We start from the raw sequence: 7,356 nt of genomic DNA on the forward strand, positions 1-7,356 counted from the left end.
GTGTTTTTTGCACTTTCTTTTTATTTTATAATCAAACATTTATTAATTGAATTCTCCTTTTTCTTATTTAACTAGGATTAGTCTCTATACTCATCCTGATTACATTAGATAGGGAACAGGTATATAGGGAAGGATCAATTACATAAATTTTTCATGCCAAGAATACCTCAGTGTCGTCGCGAAAAACAGAGCAGTGTCAGATACCGACAAATCCACTACTAACACCACTAATGGAATCTTGCAGGCTTACCTCCTGTCGTTTGACTTCTGGTGGAATACTTTGATCGGAATATTTAATTAAATATATTTATTTGCCCATATATATCTGACATAAGTAACTTATCACCCATCAAAATAGTGATAAAGGAAATCATCTGACCATGGAAGACAAAGTACTCTGTGCACGCAATTTGTTACACAAGTCAATAACTAAATTCACATAAAACAAATGGAACAAACATTAAAGTGAGTAGACTAATACCTTGGAAATATGAATAGAGGATCAGCAATGTGATTCCAGTAAACGCGTATCTGGCCAAAATATTCGTGGCTGTCGTACCGTAACTGTAAAAGGTAGTACGTAGAGATAGGAAATGCTACAAAAAGATATTCATGTGCACCTATTGTTGGAGTTCAAAGCATGTTGGACCTCTAACTGCAAACAAGTATTCAGAATTAAGATTTAAATTACTGAACATCGTTACAAAATGAAGCGGCTATCGCTTCTGTTCGCCTCACTGTTGCGGCTCGATCTGAATCTTACCATACTTATTATCTGTAAATGGCGTCTGAAGTGGCTGCAGGATCAGCTATTGGCTTTGTACCAACAACTCTTCGCTGGCTGTGTCTAAGTTCAATCCAGCCGGATGAGAGCCTGTCCTCCCAGAAGAGGAGAAACCTGTCGGTGGGAAAGCTCGCCAGAGAAGATTCTGAAGTAAGAAGAAGTCTGACCCCTCCCTTCTCCACGAAGTCTCCACCCAAAGGAGTAACTCTCGGTACAGTAGTTTCCGACAAGGAAATCTATGTAAACTTTTTCGGCGACGCGTTATTTTGATTGGCTGAATAATAATTTTTGTGAGTGCCTAGTAGTAAGACATTCACTTGCAAGGCGCTGGTCTACCTCCCTTACTCACATTTCAGGTGATTAACCAGTTGGAGAACTTTATAATCTTGTTGCTCGAAAACGTGTCTACTTCCTCCCTCTCTCTGTCTATTCTCGTGCGCTGGCGAGCATGGAAAGACCTCTCTAACCACAGATGCTCTCCTTACTCCCACCTTTAAATTATTTACGTAAACCAGTGGTAGCTGTGTTTACATTTCCTTAACTAATCTATTTAGCGGCACGATCTTCAATGTAGCTCCAAACTTAACGATCGTATTCCACTTTCTAAGATGTTATCTTTACAGTCCACACTTTTTGTCGAATTTTGACTGTCCGTTCTTTCTCTCCACAATGTCGGTTCTTCCGGCGTTCTGCCATTTAGTGTCATGCATCCCGCGATCACGCAGCTCGCGAAAAACAGTCTCTGTCATCCGGCACATCCTAGAGGCGTAGTACATAAGTTCATAGCGTTTTTCCATGAGTTTACATGTGCACATAACAGAGACTATAGTCGCCATTGATATAATCTCCTTTACTACCTACAACAGTGGGGTAACTTTAAGGTTCTGTGTCAGTAGGAATCACTCTTCGAGTGATGTTCGGAGAGTATTTTCAAACGGAAAGGAAGTTTCATGAAGACTGTTCGATAGAGAACGGAAAAGGTGAAAATGAGAGGGCGCAGACTCCCAACCCAACTCCTGTGTAGTGTTTTTGTCAGTCTAGCAGAAAGCGAGCGGACGTTATTGTGGACTGGAATCACTTCCAACAGTCTCCCTGGTCGTTGTTCTTGGACTGCGCCTGCGAGACGTCTCAGCTGTTGACAATAAATGTCAGCAGTGACGGCGGTTACATCTCGGGAAAGCAATTCGTAGAACACACACCGTCGCTGTTTCACTAGATGCATAAAATTATCTTTCGTGGATGCGTGCAGGTCTTTGTACGGGGAGCTGCTCTTTTGTTTGGGCTAAATCATTCCTTTCTCTTCTTTATTTTAGCATAAAGACACCATTTATTGTTACTAGTAACGATACAGAATAGAAATGGTCGGTGTTGCTCACGAGACAGTTGCTGACGGGCAAGCAGGAAGACACATATGGCCACCCACACATCCGAATTTTGGACCTTCCTCATAGCATGCAAATGTCGCAAGCTTGTGGAATGATCACAGTTCATCACATTTGCCAGTTCTAGACTACACTGACGTTGATAATTGTGGATTACTGCGTTTAAACGATCTTCATCAGACCCGGAAGGTCTTCCTGAAAGTGGACAATCACCAACGTCAAAATAATCCACCTAAAAACGCGAAAACCGTTTTCTTGCCGTGCTCTGTCCAATGTCATTATTCTCATATACGGCGCAAGTGCTTATGGCTGCCTCTGCTGTTAGACCACCTCCGCCGAACTCAAAATCCCCCGATTATTCCACCTGATTCTCCATTTTCTAGCGTCCACAACTCTACTCCCTCTCTTCACATGACAAAATGATAGTATTAGATTTGACTCGTTCTTAAAGGTTTTACATACGTTAAAGGGCAGTTTATTAAAAAAACACTACCAAGGACTTGTTGAATCCATGCCACGGAGAATCGCTGCTGTATTGTGTTCCAGTGCTTAACCCGCTATTAACCAGGTTGTCGTAATGTTTTGGTTCATCAATGTATTTAGATTGAGATTAATTTGATATCATCTTAGCTACGACTACTTGCAGTGTCTGTATGGAAGCTCTCTGGCAGATATCAACATTGACACCAATGTCCTTATTATCGTAGATTCTTGGTGGAATAGGTGTCCACAGTGCAAATGGTAACATCACGTTTACGCTGCCATTGAATAGTAGTGAGCAAAAGAACTTCAAATTTTCGATTATCATGAGGGAGTCTGGGAGAAACGACAGGTTTCTCTACAAAAGTGCTAAACTTGTATGTACTGACTCCGGATTGCGTGGCTAGATGGCTAGAACTAAATTGTTGTTCGTAGTGCAGAGGCAGTTTTTCCGTAGATTCCAGATGTTGGTGCACATAGGATGTTCGGCAGTAAGTGAAGTTCTAGTGTCAGAATAGTTTATTATACAGATATGGCATTTTAATCAGCACTCGCTGCATATTATACTTGAAATTTATTTTGTCCTGTTTAACAAATCATGAGAATTATGTGAATATTCAAATCCGGGATATCTTGAAAACTGTATATAGACTGTACAGCAACTTGGTTACAAGTAACTTTTTTTCATTAACTGGTATTTCTAAAGATCCTATAATACTTAAAATTACCATTAAATAGTGAATCTTAGCGCTAGACAGAAAAAAAGGAGGAAATGAACAAGGTGTTACACTATAACAGATATAGCTTCGTTGAGTGGTAAAATACAAGCAAAAATTTAACTGTCGCTGTCTAGTAACCTACCATGTACTTCTCGATCTTCATTTTGGGAATATATCCAATACAAACACAGAAATATATCTGAAACATCGGTAAGTACCTTACACAATATATTTACCGAATGCCGTAAAACAACACGGACACGCCATCTGCGAAAAATCATGGGCTGCAGCAGAAATTTGATATTAAATGAAAGTAAATATGAAATCTTTATTTTCAGAAGATGATCGAGCTAAATCTACTAAACAATTTATCAGTAGTTTTTAGTTATCAATGATTCTTTCATTATTCAGGAGGGTCTGCAAGTACACAGCGGTACTTGCAGCTGATTGGTAGATGTGTGGAAACAATATGTACATACACATATCAAAAAAAGTATTGCCTTTCCCTGGTTCCCAGAACTGCTGAAGATAGACGTTGACTGTGGATATTGTAGCACAGACACAGTCCCCTGTTCAGAGATGTCACTGAACTCGCCCAAAGATGTAAACTAGTGATGCATCAGCAGCGCCTATTAGACGGAGGGGGTCTCACAGCCGATCAGTTCTAGTCATTCCAATAGAAGGAGCTATACGGCTGGTGTTGTCTGTAGTTCAATCATGCATAGACGGTCAATACCACGGTTCGATCGTGTCCGCATTGTTACTTTGTGTCAGGAAGGGCTCTCAACATGGGAAGTGTCCAGACGTCTCTGCGTGAACCAAAGCGATGTTGTTCGGACAAGGAGAAGATACAGAGAGACAGGAACTGTCGATGACATGCCTCGCTCAGGCCGCCCAAGGGCTCTTGCTGCAGTGGATGACTGCTACCTACGGATTATGGCTCGGAGGAACCCTGAGAGCAACGCCACTATGTTGAATAATGCGACTCAAATTGTGCGCAATAGATTGCATGATGCGCAACTTCGCTACCGACGTCCATGGCGAGGTCCTTCTTTGCAACCACGACACCATACAGCGCGGTACAGATGGGCCCAACAACATACCGAATGGACCGCTCAGGATTGACATCACGTTCTCTTCACCAATAAGTGTCGCATATTTCAACCAGACAATCGTCAGGGAGACGTGTTTGGAGGCACCCGGTCAGTCTGAACGCCTTAGACACACTGTCCAGCGAGTGCAGCAAGGTGGAGGTCCCCTGCTGATTTGGTATGCTATTATGTGGGGTCGACGTACGCCGTTGGTGGTCATGGAAGGCTTCGTAACGGCTGTGCGGTACATGAATGCCATACTCCGGCCGATAGTGCAACCATATTGGCTGCATATTGGCGAGGCATTCGTCTTCAAGGACGACAATTCGCGTCCCCAACGTGCACATATTGTGAATGACTACCTTCAGGATAACGACATCGCTCGACTCGAGTGGCCTGCATGTTCTCCAGACATGAACCGTATCGAACATGCCTGGGATGGATTGAAAAGGGCTGTTTATGAACGACGTGATCCACCAACCCCTCTGAGGGATCTACGCCGAAACCCGTTGAGGAGTGGGACAACCTGGACCAACAGGGCTTTGATAAACTTGTGGACAGTATGCCACGACGAATACAGGCGTGCATCAATGCAATAGAACGTTCTATTGGGTATTAGAGGTACCGGTGTGTACAGTAGTAATCTGGACCACCACCTCTGAAGGTCTGGCCGTACGGTGATGCAACGTCCAATGTGTGGTTTTCATGAGCAATAAAAAGGGCGTAAAAGACGTTTATGTTGACCTCTGTTCCAATTCTCTGTACAGCTTCCGGAAAACTCGGTACCGAGGTGATGCAAAACTTATTTTGATGTGTGTATATTATTTTTTATTTTTATTTATTTGTTTATTTTTTGTGTGTGCGAAAGTGGTGCAACAACAGGAGTAAGGCATCTCTTTAGACGCATCTCCTTAGTACCATGTATAATCGCAGTTTTATTTAATGATGAAGATTCATCGTTGCGTGGACTCCGTAGAGATACTGAAGACAACAACCAACGACAGCCGATCAGAGCCGCGTCACTGACGCATGTCCGTCATGTGCTCAATACTGCCTTTTGACAGCTGGCTCCGACGGCGAGGCAAACACATCCAAGTCTGTGGAATTTTCACGGCGTCATTGTCGACACAATCTGGGACTGGTTAGTTTATGCTTAACCTTTCCATACTCAAGGTTCCCAACTGTTGTCAAAAGCGACAAACAAACATGAATAATTTGTCGGCGTGTTTGGATGAGTCATTGTAGATGTCTCATATTTCTCTTTTCGTCAGCAGTTGCGTGGTTTCTAGCGCGCTCACAACAAGAAAAGCAACTCAGTATATGTATAGATCCTAGAGTCTCATAATGCGATGTTTCTACACCAATCGTACTCTCTTTTCCCTGTCACTGTCGATAGCTGAGGTAACCACATAAAACTGTTGCTTCTATATCTTATGGAGGTAAGATGTTAGAACAACTATTGTGTTGTTGTAAACACCAAATACTATACCAATGAAGCACTTGCTCAATTCCAAATCTGTGAATCGGCTGTTACAGTTGAGGTTAACTGACATTGCTCCTCTGATTCTGAACATAGCTGACAGTGGCAGGTCAACATACTGTGGCTGTTCTCTCCGAACCGATATAATCACGGAATACCTTGAGATTGTGACCTGTAAAAGACCCATTGTCTTGAATTCGAGGACGCAGTGCTCCATCCACATCTACATCTACATACATACTCCGCAATCCACCATACGGTGCGTGGCGGAGGGTACCTCGTACCACAACTAGCATCTTCTCTCCCTGTTCCACTCCCAAACAGAACGAGGGGAAAATGACTGCATACATGCCTCTGTACGAGGCCTAATCTTTCTTATTTTATCTTTGTGGTCTTTCCATGAAATATAAGTAGGCGCCAGTAAAATTGTACAGCAGTCAGCCTCAAAGGCTGGTTCTCTAAATTTCCTCATTGGCGATTCACGGAAAAGACGCCTTCTTTGCTCCAGAGAATCCCACCCGAGTTCCTGAAGCATTTCCGTAACACTCGTGTGATGATCAAACCTACCAGTACCAAATCTAGCAGCCCGCCTCTGAATTGCTTCTATGTTCTCCCTCAATCCGACCTGATAGGGATCCCAAACGCTCGAGCAGTACTCAAGAATAGGCACCTGTCGTCGGTTATTTCTATATTACAAAGCCTTTTATAACAGACATTTGCGTTATCGAATGAAACGGTAAGTTTACTGTTACTAGTCACTGTCTCCACTAGGCAGCATCACGCCTTACCCCAAAGTTGTAACACAACACACACGTTACACATAAACTGCCCTGATGACGGAGGTTTAAACTTTTGAAACGCGTTGTAAACTGTTACTGATAGCAGTACATTTGTTGTTTCATGTTAGTAACAGTCAAGGTAAGCCGACCCTAAAATTCTCGCATTTAAAGAGATGTATGTTGTTGTAAATAAAAAGCTCAAAACAGTTACTTTTCCCAGACTCGAAACCACACACTCGCTTTCAGTGCTCATCAGTTGACCCCCACGAGTGCTCTTCATGGGTTGTTCAAAGCTTTAATGAGCTAACACGCCTCGCTTCTCATCTCGTACCCCACTCCTCCACCCATATTACTACTAAAATCCCTAGTGGCTCTCTCGCCCCTAGAGGCTCTCTCATTCCCAAGGGAGTGGTTACTGTGAAGAGCTTCAGTTCATTCAGAACTTCTAACTTACTCTTGACGGAGTCGGGTTTAGCCAGCTGTTTATTTACCCCGCCAAGAGAAAACGAAATCCCCTCTCACTCTCGCGTGCTATCCTCTTTATGTACGACTGCCACGAAGGTAGTTCTGGCAACATCACCTTCACCTGGCATGCACAATTTCTGCATTCGACGAAACGCAGCAAATACTTGTATGCAAAA

Source organism: Schistocerca gregaria, chromosome 1 (assembly GCF_023897955.1).
Source record: "Schistocerca gregaria isolate iqSchGreg1 chromosome 1, iqSchGreg1.2, whole genome shotgun sequence".
Lineage (NCBI taxonomy): Eukaryota > Metazoa > Arthropoda > Insecta > Orthoptera > Acrididae > Schistocerca > Schistocerca gregaria.